The sequence below is a fragment of the Bombina bombina genome, chromosome 9 (assembly GCF_027579735.1).
Source record: "Bombina bombina isolate aBomBom1 chromosome 9, aBomBom1.pri, whole genome shotgun sequence".
Classification (NCBI taxonomy): domain Eukaryota; kingdom Metazoa; phylum Chordata; class Amphibia; order Anura; family Bombinatoridae; genus Bombina; species Bombina bombina.
The window spans coordinates 280023216-280038056 of record NC_069507.1 but is presented as its reverse complement, the minus strand read 5'-3'; the positions used below and the strand labels follow the sequence as shown (position 1 = coordinate 280038056).

The window sequence follows — 14841 nt, the reverse complement described above, 5'->3', positions numbered from 1 at the left end:
TGTGTCTCTCTCTGTCCCTGTGTGTCTCACTCTGTCCCTGTGTGTCTCACTCTGTCCCTGTGTCTCTCTCTGTCCCTGTGTCTCTCTCTGTCCCTGTGTGTCTCACTCTGTCCCTGTGTGTCTCTCACTCTGTCCCTGTGTCTCTCTCTGTCCCTGTGTCTCTCTCTCTGTCCCTGTGTCTCTCTCTGTCCCTGTCTCTCTCTCTCTGTCCCTGTGTCTCTCTCTGTCCCTGTCTCTCTCTCTCTGTCCCTGTGTCTCTCTCTCTGTCCCTGTGTCTCTCTCTGTCCCTGTGTCTCTCTCTGTCCCTGTGTCTCACTCTGTCCCTGTGTCTCTCACTCTGTCCCTGTGTCTCTCTCTGTCCCTGTGTGTCTCTCTCTGTCCCTGTGTGTCTCTCACTCTGTCCCTGTGTCTCTCTCTGTCCCTGTGTGTCTCTCTCTGTCCCTGTGTGTCTCTCACTCTGTCCCTGTGTCTCTCTCTGTCCCTGTGTCTCTCTCTGTCCCTGTGTCTCTCTCTGTCCCTGTGTCTCTCTCTCTCTGTCCCTGTGTCTCTCTCTCTGTCCCTGTGTCTCACTCTGTCCCTGTGTCTCTCACTCTGTCCCTGTGTCTCTCTCTGTCCCTGTGTGTCTCTCTCTGTCCCTGTGTGTCTCTCACTCTGTCCCTGTGTCTCTCTCTGTCCCTGTGTGTCTCTCTCTGTCCCTGTGTGTCTCTCACTCTGTCTCTCTCTGTCCCTGTGTCTCTCTCTGTCCCTGTGTGTCTCTCTCTGTCCCTGTGTCTCTCTCTGTCCCTGTGTCTCACTCTGTCCCTGTGTGTCTCTCTCTCTGTCCCTGTCTCTCTGTCCCTGTGTGTCTCTCTCTCTGTCCCTGTCTCTCTGTCCCTCCTCTCTCTCCTCCCCCGGCCTCACCTAATGGGAGATATCAGGGAGGGCTGAATGTGCAGCTAGAGAGGGAAGGACAGACTGACAGACGAGAGAGGGCGGGAGCAGGGGAGGAGGGAGCAGTGCAGGGGGAGAGGAGGTAATTTTTCTTCTTTTGTGGGATTTTCACTGCACAGCGGATAAAAAAGGCCATTCTTGTCCTCCTGTTGTCGCCTAGGCCGGTCCCCTCGGTCGGCAGATGCTGTCGCTCTCCCCAAAATGTTCCGCTGCGCTGACCGTTTCCAGGCGGTGCTGGGCGGTAGAACGTAAAGGACACCCCGGAGCTGTGTGCCGTCTGCCGGCCTCTCTTTGTTAGGTGAGACCTGGGAGACGCGCGCACACGTATGTGCACACGCCTGACATGTACATGCACACGTATGTGCACACTCACACAGCTAAACACGCACACATGTACACGCACACGTATGGGCACACACCCCCTCCTGTGGGACATCAGCAAGAGGTGACCCACAGGGCTTGTACCCCACCACTGCCAGAGATAGGGGGCTCTGGGTTACATGGCTTGTACCCCACTACTGCCAGAGATAGGGGGCTCTGGGTTACAGGGCTTGTACCCCACCACTGCCAGAGATAGGGGGCTCTGGGTTACAGGGCTTGTACCCCACCACTGCCAGAGATAGGGGGCTCTGGGTTACAGGGCTTGTACCCCACCACTGCCAGAGATAGGGGGCTCTGGGTTACAGGGCTTGTACCCCACTACTGCCAGAGATAGGGGGCTCTGGGTTACAGGGCTTGTACCCCAGCACTGCCAGAGATAGGGGGCTCTGGGTTACAGGGCTTGTACACCACCACTGCCAGAGATAGGGGGCTCTGGGTTACAGGGCTTGTACCCCACTACTGCCAGAGATAGGGGGCTCTGGGTTACAGGGCTTGTACCCCACTACTGCCAGAGATAGGGGGCTCTGGGTTACAAGGCTTGTGCCCCACCACTGCCAGAGATAGGGGGCTCTGGGTTACAAGGCTTGTATCCCCACCACTGCCAGAGATAGGGGCCTCTGGGTTACAGGGCTTGCGCCCCACCACTGCCAGAGATAGGGGGCTCTGGGTTACAAGGCTTGTGCCCCACCACTGCCAGAGATAGGGGCCTCTGGGTTACAGGGCTTGCGCCCCACCACTGCCAGAGATAGGGGGCTCTGGGTTACAGGGCTTGTACCCCACTACTGCCAGAGATAGGGGGCTCTGGGTTACAAGGCTTGTACCCCACCACTGCCAGAGATAGAGGGTTCTGGGTTACAGGGCTTGTATCCCCACCACTGCCAGAGATAGGGGGCTCTGGGTTACAGGGCTTGTACCCCACTACTGCCAGAGATAGGGGGCTCTGGGTTACAAGGCTTGTACCCCACCACTGCCAGAGATAGGGGGCTCTGGGTTACAGGGCTTGTACCCCACCACTGCCAGAGATAGGGGGCTCTGGGTTACAGGGCTTGTACCCCACCACTGCCAGAGATAGGGGGCTCTGGGTTACAGGGCTTGTACCCCACCACTGCCAGAGATAGGGGGCTCTGGGTTACAGGGCTTGTACCCCACCACTGCCAGAGATAGGGGGCTCTGGGTTACAGGACTTGTACCCCGCTACTGCCAGAGAGAGGGGGATCTGGGTTACAGGGCTTGTACTTTATCTTGATGTGCAGTCAGTATTTTAGGGTCCATTGTTTAATCGTGAAGTTCTGTTCAATATTTTGATGCTCAATGTTTTTCTTGAGGTGCATTTAACTTTTTGGGGGGTCTCATGCTTTATTTTTGGGTCTATTGCGTTTATTATGAGGTACAGTTCATTAATTTGGGGTACTTTACCTTATCTTGAGGTGTTGTTTGATATTCTGGAGTTCACTTCTTTATGAGGTACAAGTCAGTATTTTGGGGTCTGGTGCTTAAAGGGCTATTAAAGTCAAAATTAAAACGTTTCTTGATTAAGATATATGGTGCAAATTAAAAAACCTTTCCAATATACTTATATTAATAAATCTTGCATATTTATTTTATATGCTCTGAGATCCCAGCTCTTAATGGGCAAAATGCAAAGTATTTATGTATATGAATTTGTGATTGGCTGATGGCTGTCACATGATACAGTTATGCGCACACTTTTTTAGAATCCCAGCTCCTAGTGAGCGTGTGTAAATTGTACAGTATATACGTACAATGCCCTCCGCTAATATTGGCACCCTTGGTAAATATGAGCAAAGAAGGCTGTGAAAATGTGTCTTTATTGTTTAACCTTTTTGATCTTTTGTTAAAAAAATACACAAAAATACTCTGCTCTTATGGATATCAAACAATTGCGAGCACAGATTCATCCAAAAGAAAAACTTTGTTAAATATGTGTGCCACAGATATTGGCACCCCTATGAATTCATATAAGAAAAATATATTTGAAGCAGGTGACTAGGAACATGAAATTATTCAACCATGATTTTGTGTTTCACAGGGGTATAAATATGCAGTAACACATAGGCCAAATTCCCTTAGTCATTCATCACAATTGGTAAGACCAAGGAATATAGCTGCGATGTGCGGCAAAAAGTTGTTGAGCAAAATGGGAAGTGGCTATAAGAAAATAGCAAAAGCATTGAAAATGCCCATTTTCACCATCAGGGCGATAATTAAGAAGTTACAGTCAACTGGAAATGTTATGAATCAACCTGGAAGAGGACGTGTGTCTATATTGTCTCAACGCACAGTGAAGAGGATGGTTTGAGTGGTAAAAATATCTCCAAGGATCACAGCTGGAGAATTGCAGAAGTTAATTGCGTCTTGTGTTCAGTAACTCTCCAAAACTACAATCCGACGTCGCCTACATCACCACAAGTTGTTTGGAAGGGTTTCAATAAAAAAAGCCTCTACTCTCATCCAAAAACAATCTCAAGCGACTTCACTTTGCCAGACACTACTGGAATTTCAAACGGGGTCGAGTTCTATGGTCAGATGAAACCAAAATAGAGCTTTTTGGCAATAAACACCAGAGGCAAGTTTGGCGTTCACAGAGAGGTAGCCATATGGAAAAGTACCTCATGCCCACAGTTAAATATGGTGGTGGCTCTTTAATGTTTTGGGGATGTTTTTCTGCCAGAAGACCTGGACATTTTGTAAGGATACATGGCATCATGTACTCTATCAAATTTTAAATGAGCACCTGACTGCCTCTGCCAGAAATCTTAAAATGGGCCATGATTGGATCTTCCAGCAGGACAGTGAGTCAAAACATACATTAAAATCATCACATAAATGGTTTACTGACCACACAATCAAGATCCCACCATACCCATCCCAGCCCCATGACTTGAACCCCATAGAAAACCTGTGGATTGAATTAAAGAGGAGAGTCCACCAGCGCCAACCTCACAATTTAAAGAATCTGAAGAGATTCTGTATGGAGGAATGGTCTTGAAACCCTTGTCATGTATACTCCAACCTCATCGGGCACCCCAAGGCAGAACATAGAGTGATCTGAGATGTCATCGCAGAAAATGCAGCATGTCTGCAGAAAGAACAGGAACTGTTAGCACTTTAACTTTTCAGCGCTGCTCCACATTAGACTGGTCTTTTTAAACAGAGCTGTTATCTGGCTGCATTGTATAAGTTTTCCTTAACAGTGCATCCAGAGCAAAGTGCTGTTTGAAGACAACAATCAAATATGCAGTAGTTCTGCAAAGCAGCAGTGCATTGATTGTAGTCTGGCTCTGAAATTTTTGCAAGTTCGTTCCCTAGCTTTTTACAGTCTGCAAAGCTGTTTTTCTCTGAATGTAAGATGTACTTATGAGCAATGCACCTTTTTATTACTACATGTCTATGTTAGACTAAGAGAAAAGGAAACAAATTAATTCAAGAGACATTTTACAATTACTTTTTTTGTCTGCAGCTAATTTGCAATGCAATTTTCAACTACTGCACTAGATTATACAACTTTAAATATTGCTTTATTCTCCAGTTAACCAACACATTGCAATTGATCTGGTGCTTTAGTGTAACTGACAAATTTACCATTTTATTTTATTTAAAAATGACCTGCAGAAAAAATTTCACTAAAAAAATCTCATCGCAGAAAGTGAAAAAAAGTTCTGTCTCTGGGATCGGGCATTATAGGAGAAGATTTATCTTGGTAAAGGGAGGTAGCACAAAGTATTGACTAAAATTATGCCAATAATTGTGCCACACATATATTTAACAAATATTTTTTCTTTTTTTGGATAAACCTGTGTTGTGTTTGAAATTTGTTTGATATCCATGAAAGTAGAGCATTTTTGTGTATTATTTTGAACAAAAGATCAGTGTTAAACAATAAATACAATTTTTCACAGCCTTCTTTGCGCCTATTTACCAAGGGTGCCAATATAAGTTGAGGGCACTGTATATGCATTTTGTGATTGGCTGTTGACTGTCACATGGTACAGGTGGAGGGAAAATTGGATTAACTTTGATTTTTGCCAGAAAATATTTTACTGCTCATTTAAAATACAAAGTTGTTGCTATTGCATTGTTGTTTTATTGTGTATTTGGCAATTATTTAATTTTGACGTATTTAGTGGTGCTTTAATATTGAAGTTCTGTTCTGATGTTTTTAGGTCCATTGCTTTTTTTTGAGGTGCAGTTCAATATTTTTGGGTCCCATAGTTTTATTTTGATGTGTAATTCATTATTTTGGCGTCCAGGGCATTATTAAGTGCAGTTCAATAATTTGGGGTCCATAGCCTTATCTTGAGGTGTTTGATATTCTTGGGTTCAATGCTTTATTATGAAGTACAGGTCAGTATGGGGTTCAGTGTTTTGAGTTGCATTGCAGTATTTTTAAGCTCCAGTGATTTATTCTGAGTCACTTTTTGTGATTTGTGTCATGTTTTATCGTGATGAGCAGTCAGTATCTAGAGGTTCAGTGCTTTATCTTGAGGGAGCACTCAGTATCTAGAGGTTCAGTGCTTTATCTTGAGGGAGCACTCAGTATCTAGAGGTTCAGTGCTTTATCTTGAGGGAGCACTCAGTATCTAGAGGTTCAGTGCTTTATCTTGAGGGAGCAGTCAGTATCTAGAGGTTCAGTGCTTTATCTTGAGGGAGCAGTCAGTATCTAGAGGTTCAGTGCTTTATCTTGAGGGAGCAGTCAGTATCTAGAGGTTCAGTGCTTTATCTTGAGGGAGCAGTCAGTATCTAGAGGTTCAGTGCTTTATCTTGAGGGAGCAGTCAGTATCTAGAGGTTCAGTGCTTTATCTTGAGGGAGCAGTCAGTATCTAGAGTTTCAGTGCTTTATCTTGAGGGAGCAGTCAGTATCTAGAGGTTCAGTGCTTTATCTTGAGGGAGCAGTCAGTATCTAGAGGTTCAGTGCTTGACAAATGTGTTTAAAAATTAGGAGCCATTAAGAATATTTAGGAGCCAGGCATATTTTTAGGAGCCAGACCGTTGGATTTGTATATAGATATATGGAGAATAACCCAAAAAGTTAGGAGCCAGGGGTAAAATTCTAGGAGCCAGTGGCTACCAGGCTCCTGGGTTTGTCGAGCCCTGATCTAGAGGTTCAGTGCTTTATCTTGAGGGAGCAGTCGGTATCTAGAGGTTCAGTGCTTTATCTGAGGAGCAGTTGTGTTTGGGGGGTAGGTTATATTTTAGGATGCTGCTGTAGTTTAAGGTGTTGCTAATAGAGTACATTTGGTGGTTGTTCAGTATTTTAGGCTTAAGCTGCATATTTACACAATCGTCTGTAGTGTGGGTGAATTTTTCTGTTTGGGTGTTGTGAAGTCATTTGGGTTGCTGATGTATATTTTTGGGGTGCTAATGTATATTTTAGGGGTGATGTGGAATAAGTTTGTTGCACTTTTCTAACGTGTTATATATATTTTAGATTACAAGATTAATTATGACTAACTCAGCAGTAACCTCCAACGTGTTATGTATCTTAGATCTTTAATATTATTTTACTATAAGTTCTAATCAGGTGATATCTTTTTAAACACGGCGAATTATACTTGTGGAGTAAAGAGGTTTCAGTTTGGAAAAATATATACAAATTTATTAAACATTAAACAGGATACTAACAAGCGATATACCATTTAATTATACACAAAACAAACTCTCTGATACACTATGAAATAAAATATGCTATTATACACTAACGGCTAGATTTAGAGTTCTGCGTTAGCCTTAAAACGCTGCTTTTTAACGCCTGCTGGTATTTAGAGTCAGGCAGGAAAGGGTCTACCGCTCACTATTTTTCGGCGACTCGAGGCTACCGCAAATCCCCTTACGTCAATTGCGTATCCTATCTTTTCTATGGGATTTGCCTAACGCCGGTATTACGAGTCTTGGAGGAAGTGAGCGGTAGAGCCTCTACCGCCAAGACTGCAACCGCAAAAAAGTCAGTAGTTAAGAGTTTTATGGGCTAATGCCGGAACATAAAGCTTTTAACTACAGTGCTATAAAGTACACTAACACCCATAAACTACCTATGAACCCCTAAACCGAGGCCCCCCCACATCGCAAACCCTATAACAAATTTTTTTATCCCCTAATCTTCCGACCGGACATCGCCGCCACCTACTTTATCCCTATGAACCCCTAATCTGCTGCCCCTAACATCGCCACCTACCTACACTTATTAACCCCTAATCTGCCGACCGGACATCGCCGCCACTATAATAAATGTATTAACCCCTAAACCGCCGCACTCCCGCCTCGCAAACACTATAATACATTGTATTAACCCCTAATCTCCCGTCCCCAACGTCGCCGCTACTATAATAAAGTTATTAACCCCTAAACCTAAGTCTAACCCTAATCCTAACACCCCCTAACTTAAATATAATTTAAATAAAACGAAATAAAATTACTATCATTAAATACTTACCTATAAAATAAACCCTAATATAGCTACAATATAACTAATAGTTACATTGTAGTTATTTTAGGATTTATATTTATTTTACAGGCAACTTTGTATTTATTTTAAACAGGTACAATAGCTATTAAATAGTTAACTATTTAATAGCTACCTAGTTAAAATATGTACAAAACCTAAGTTGCAAATACAACTAACACTACACTATCAATAAATAAATAAATAAATTACCTACAATTATCTAAACTAAAATACAATTCAATAAACTATAATACAAAAACAAACACTAAATTACAAAAAATAAAAAAATCTTACAAGAATTTTAATCTACCCCTCACGGCACACTATCGATGCCTACTGGTTCCCCCCGCAATTCCTAAGACGAGACATATGCTCTCCTGGGAGGCAGAGCTACAAACGGTATACTCCCCTAAGAAATGGACATTGGCCATCGCCAAGACCAAGGCTGCCTTACATTGCACCACGATGTACGAGCTCTACTTTAAAATGCTCACTAGGTGGCATCTGGTACCAACCAGACTGCAGACCCTCTATCCTAATCACCCCCCCTCCTGTTGGAGAAACTGTGGTGGCATTGGCACCCCACTACACACCTGGTGGACTTGTCCCAACCTAAAGACACTCTGGGATAAGACCAGTAAGATCTGTTGCTTGATGGGTCTTCCAGAGATAAAGGACCCCGGAATGGCTCTTCTACACTTGGGTTTGGAGAAAGTGCCTCCGCACCAGAGAACCCTTCTTATATACATACTCACCTCAGTTAAAATGGCAATTGCCAGGAACTGGAAAAAAGTGCACCCTCCAAAATGGCAGAGTGTATTGGAATACCTGAATTATGTCAAGTCCATGGAAGACTTTGTCTACAGAGTCCGGTGCAAGTCGGAAACTTTCTGTCTTGTCTGGGAACCCTGGGAAGCTTACCTACAGAGCCTCAGAGCTAAATCTTAGGATTCCCTGCCCCTTAGTGTCACTGGCCCCTGATATGGGTCCAGGACGGTCTGTCCACCCTTCCCCCCCCCCTCCACCCCCCCTCCCCCCCCCTCATCTAATATCCTCTCCCCCCCATAGGGGGTACTTTAGCCCACGATAGCGCAAGGATGACTGAATCTTGATTTCACTTCTTTGGAGCGGTGGCCCTTGTTGGCCCCTTGCATCCGCTCAACTGCTTATACAGGCAATACCCACATAACAACCGGCTACTAGCGTAATTCCGCTTTTAAAAAGCAGATCAAAAGGCGGAAAAAACGCCAAAACCTTAACCTACCAACTGACAACGATTCTCCTAACCTGTAAACGCTCCTACTCACTCCTCATTTCACCTCCCACTCAGGTATAGTTTGACCTTTAGATCTGTTAGGAATGGAGGTGAAAACCTGGTTATACTATGCAATATCTATGTCATTTCAATGTAATGCGAGATACCATTCTTGTGATTTCTGTGTTTACTTCATATTTGTAACGTTTGAAAGAATTGTGATAACCTATGCATATAATAAAAAAAAAAAAAATTTAATAAAAAAAAATATATATATGAAGAATTTTAATCTAATTACACCTAATCTAAACCCCCTAATAAAATAAAAAAGCCCCCCAAAATAATAAAATGCCCTACCCTATACTAAATTACAAAGTAATCAGCTCTTTTACCAGCCCTTAAAATGGCTTTTTGCGGGGCATTGCCCCAAAGTAATCGGCTCTTTTACCTGTAAAAGAAAATACAAGACCCCCCCAACATTACAACCCACACACCCCTACTCTAAAACCCACCCGATCCCCCCTTAAAAAAAACCTAACACTATCCCCCTGAAGATCACCCTACCTTGAGCCGTCTTCAGCCAGCCGGCCATTTATCTAATTTGCGAGCTAGACTTCATAAATTTACCAGATATACTTAAATAAGTAATCATGTCTTTATGGCTTATCATTTGTGCATTGTCCTTTAAAGTTGGGCATATGGGTTTTAACATAGGGAGATAATTTATATATACATCAATCTCCATATTTTTCATTTATCTGTATACATGCATGCATATACAAACATCTACATATACTCACATATGTATGTGTGTATATATATATGTATATATATATGTATATATATATATATATATATGTGTATATATATATATATATATATATACATATATATATACATATATATATATATATATATATATATATATATATATATATATATACAGGCAGTCCTCGGGTTACAGACATCCGACTTAAGTACAACTCATACTTACATACAGAGAAAATAGAGCTTTATCGACAATCCTTCTTTCCAGGATAATCCAAAATACTGAAAATCCAATTGTCACAAGGACAGAAAGTGATGTGAAATTTTCTGAACAGGGGCACAGATAGCAAAACAAACTTTATCCTATGCTATCCAAAACAAAAAAAAATGTTTGGCTAGAGTTTCACCTAAAAAAAGTACCTGTTCCAACTTACATACAAATTCAACTTAAGAACAAACCTAAAGTCCCTATCTTGTACGTAACCCGGGGACTGCATGTATGTATGTGTGTGTGTATGTATATATATATATATATATATATATATATATATATATATATATATATATATATACACACAATACATACATCCATGTCTACTTACATGCATGCAAATATATGTGTGTGTGTGTGTATATATATATATATATATATATATATATATATATATATATACATATGTGTTTCCCTTCCTATTTGACTTATTTATGCATTTAAAACGTGATTTTATATACACATAATACAGATTTTTGAAGTAGTTATTTGTACATTTAAAAACATATGATCATTAGACACACACAATGCAATACTGGTCATTTTTGCATGTCCTTCCTTACACATTTAATATATCTATACATTTACATACGTGGGACATTATCACAATTTTATGAGCCAATTCTTATATACACCATTCTAACCTTTAATTTCTTATATTTCAAAATTCTATTTCTTTTCCTAACAAACGTTGTACTTTATGTTAGGGAGTGTCTGAGTTGGTCACTTAGACCAGCAGGCATCTCATTAACATATGAGTGAGGGCCCATTTGTTTGTAATTCCATCCACCAGAGCATAAACAAAATCTTAGACAATGGGACTCCACTCTTGAGTTGGAACACCAGTTCTCTCTGTTCTGTTGATAAACAGCAGGGGTTCTTCCTGGCAAAAATCTTGTTACCTTCTTTTGGACAAATGCTCCAAGATAATTTACATTGTTATCTTATGAGTCATGGAGGTGTGGTGAATGTTAGCCAAATGCTACTTTTAACACTTGAGTTTGTTTAATTTAAAATCCTAGATTATTTTAAATATGTTGTTCCTGTAATATGAAATACCATAATTTTCCTGTATCAAATTAATTATTTTTATAATTTGATAAAATAATTCTTCTGATATAGACAACTCCCCACATATGATATAACAATCTGTATCTAGATGTTCAGTGTTTTATCTTGAGGAGCAGTCCGTATCTAGAGGTTGAGTGCTTTATCTGAGAGAGTTAGTATCTAGAGGTTCAGTGCTTTATCTTGAGGAGCAGTCAGTATCTAGAGGTTCAGTGCTATATCTGAGGAGCATTCAGTGTCTAGAGGTTCAGTGCTTTATCTGAGGAGCAGTTGTGTTTGGGGGGTAGGTTATATTTTAGGATGCTGCTGTAGTTTAAGGTGTTGCTAATAGAGTACATTTGGTGGTTGTTCAGTATTTTAGGCTTAAGCTGCATATTTGCACAATCGTCTGTAGTTTGGGTGAACTTTTCTGTTTCGGTGTTGTGAAGTAATTTGGGTAGCTGATGTATATTTTGGGGGTGCTATGTAGTAGTTTGGGGTGCTGATCTATATTTTGGGGGTGATGTGGAATAAGTTTGTTGCACTTTTCTATTTGGGGTATTGTGTAGTAGTTTGTGGTGCAGATGTGTATTTTAGGGTGATGAGTATCTGTATATTTTATGAAACCGTTATTGTCACTGTCTGTAGATATTCACATCACTGCAGCACATTAAGGGCCAGATTACAAGTGGAGCGCTAAGTTGCAATCAATCAAAAAGGGGTTTATCGCAGTGTTGGCGATAAAATAAAGATCCTGCCATGGCCATCCCAGTCCCTTGACTTGTACCCCATAGAAAACCTGTGGATTGGATTAAAGAGGAGAGTCCACCAGCGCCAACCTCAAAATTTGAAGTATCTGCAGAGATTCTGTATGGAGGAATGGTCTTGGATCCCTTTTTAATGTATTCTCCAACCTCATCAGGCATTATAGGAGAAGATTTATCTTGGTAAAGGGAGGTAGCACAGTGTATTGACTAAAATGATGCCAATAATTGTGCCACACATATATTTAACAAAGATTATTTTTAATTTTTTTTTTTGGATAAACCTGTGTTGTGTTTGCAATTGTTTGATATCCATGAAAGCAGAGCAGTCTTGAGGAGCAGTCAGTATCTAGAGGTTCAGTGCTTTATCTTGAGGAGCAGTCAGTATCTAGAGGTTCAGTGCTTTATCTTGAGGAGCAGTCAGTATCTAGAGGTTCAATGCTTTATCTTGAGGAGCAGTCAGTATCTAGAGGTTCAATGCTTTATCTTGAGGAGCAGTCAGTTTCCAGAGGTTCAGTGCTTTGTCTGAGGATCAGTCAGTATCTAGAGGAGTAGTTAGTATCTAGACGTTCAGTGCTTTATCTTGAGGAGCAGTCAGTATCTAGAGGTTCAGTGCTTTATCTTGAGGAGCAGTCAGTATCTAGAGGTTCAATGCTTTATCTTGAGGAGCAGTCAGTATCTAGAGGTTCAGTGCTTTATCTTGAGGAACAGTCAGTATCTAGACGTTCAGTGCTTTATCTTGAGGAGACGTCAGTATCTAGAGGTTCAGTGCTTTATCTTGAGGAGCAGTTAGTATCTAGAGGTTCAGTGCTTTATCTTAGGAGCAGTCAGTTTCCAGAGGTTCAGTGCTTTGTCTGAGGATCAGTCAGTATCTAGAGGAGTAGTTAGTATCTAGACGTTCAGTGCTTTATCTTGAGGAGCAGTCAGTGTCTAGAGGTTCAGTGCTTTATCTTGAGGAGCAGTTAGTATCTAGAGGTTCAGTGCTTTATCTTGAGGAGCAGTTAGTATCTAGAGGTCCAGTGCTTTATCTTGAGGAGCAGTCAGTGTCTAGAGGTTCAGTGCTTTGTCTGAGGATCAGTCAGTGTCTAGAGGTTCAGTGCTTTGTCTGAGGATCAGTCAGTGTCTAGAGGTTCAGTGATTTGTCTGAGGATCAGTCAGTTACTTGATGAGCAGTCAGTATCTAGAGGTTCAGTGCTTTATCTGAGGAGCAGTTGGTACCTAGAGGAGCAGTTGGTACCTAGAGGAGCAGTTGGTACCTAGAGGAGCAGTTGGTACCTAGAGGAGCAGTTGGTACCTAGAGGAGCAGTGCTTTATCTAGAGGGACAGTCAGTTTCTAGAGGCTCAGTCCTTTATCTTGAGGGACAGTAAGTATCTAGAGATGCAGTACTTTATCTGAGGAGCAGTTGTGTTTGGGGTTAGGTTATATTTTGGATGCTGCTGTAGTTTAAGGTGTTTCTAAGCAGAGTACATTTGGTGGTGGTTCAGTATTTTAGGTTTAAGCTGCATAGTTGCACAATCGTCTGTAGTTTGGGTGCACTTTTCTGCTTTGGTGTTGTGAAGTCATTTTGGGTTGCTGATGCATATTTTAGGGGTGATGGGGAATATTTTTGCACTTTTCTATTTGCGGTGTTGTATAGTAGTTTGGGGTGCAGATGTGTATTTTAGGGTAATGTGGATCTGTATATTTAAAGGAAAGGTTAATGTCACTGTATGTAGATATTCACATCACTGCAGCACATTAAAGGGCCATGATACCCAAATGTTGAAACACTTGAAAGTACTGCAGCATAGCTGTAAAAAGCTGACTAGAAGATATTACCTGAACATCTCTATGTAAAAAAGAAAGATATTTTACCTCAAAATGCCCTAAGTATTCAAATACCATTGCAAAGGACTTTAAGCAGCAAATCAGTATGTCTGTCCCGGGACAGGCAAGGGAGTGAGCCTCGTGCACATTCCTGTAATTTCCCTATTCAGTTTAAGGAAGTTTTCTATGAAATCTCATGAGATCACAGTAAAAGAGTTTATGACCTCAGCACTGCTGATGCTGATTGGCTGCTGTTCATTTCCTCATTTTTATTTTTCCTGCAGCTGGGCAGCAGCTGAGTATAACTTTTTACCTACTCTGCTGAGCTGAAGAAGTTGTGAGGTAAAATATCTTCCTTTTTTACATAGAGATGCCCAGGTGATATTTTCCTGTCAGCTTTTTACAGTTATACTGCATCAGTTTCAAGTGATTTAGCCACTAAATAAACATATTAACTCCTAAACCTCTGGCCTCCCACATGACTACCACTAACTAAACCTATTAACCCCTATACCGTCAGCTCCCCACATAGCCAAAAAATAAATTAAGCTATTAACCCCTAAACCTAACATCCCTCTAACTTTAAATTAAAATTACAACATCCCTATCTTTATAATAAATTAACTTACCTGTAGAATTAAAATAAACTATATTAAACTATTAATTAACCTACCCTAACTATTATACTACAATTAAATTAAATACCAATTAAATAAAATAAATTACATATTAAAAAACCTATCTGTGCAAAGAGTGTGTGTGGTGTGAACTATGTGTCAGACCTTTTCAGCTCACAAAGCTGCCCCAATTCTGATATTCTCCCAGTATCAGAGATTTTGGTTCAGGGTGTGTGTGGGGAGCGCTAACTACTATAGCTGTGAGTAGGACTAAGTTTGGTGATAATTAATTATATTATCTATTTGTGTTTCAATTGTGTACCTAGAAAAAAAATCTCTCTTAATTAGTATGAGTGACTGATTAATTCTTTTTTGATTAGAAACCTTCTGTGTGTTTGTGATATTGTAATTATTATTTTGCTAAACCGTACAATGTGTTTGTAACTAAATATTCATTTGTGACAGTGAACTATATTAGTGTCTTGTATATTGTGCTCTGCGTATACACCTTTAAGATCTTAGTTCTTCTGTATACCTC

At 41.0% G+C, this 14841-nt stretch overlaps 1 protein-coding gene across 4 annotated transcripts in view; it reads left to right on the top strand.

Moving 5' to 3' along the window:
• Positions 1 to 971: 971 nt before the first annotated feature.
• Positions 972 to 14841, top strand: part of ATN1 (atrophin 1) — a 166872-nt gene continuing 153002 nt past the window's right edge. For 3 of the 4 annotated variants that reach the window (XM_053692834.1, XM_053692836.1, XM_053692837.1), the window contains exon 1: positions 979 to 1228. The gene's annotated coding sequence lies outside the window, so the exon portion shown is untranslated. Of the gene's footprint in view, positions 1229 to 14841 lie in introns of all 4 variants that reach the window. The other variant, XM_053692835.1, reaches the window with a different exon arrangement.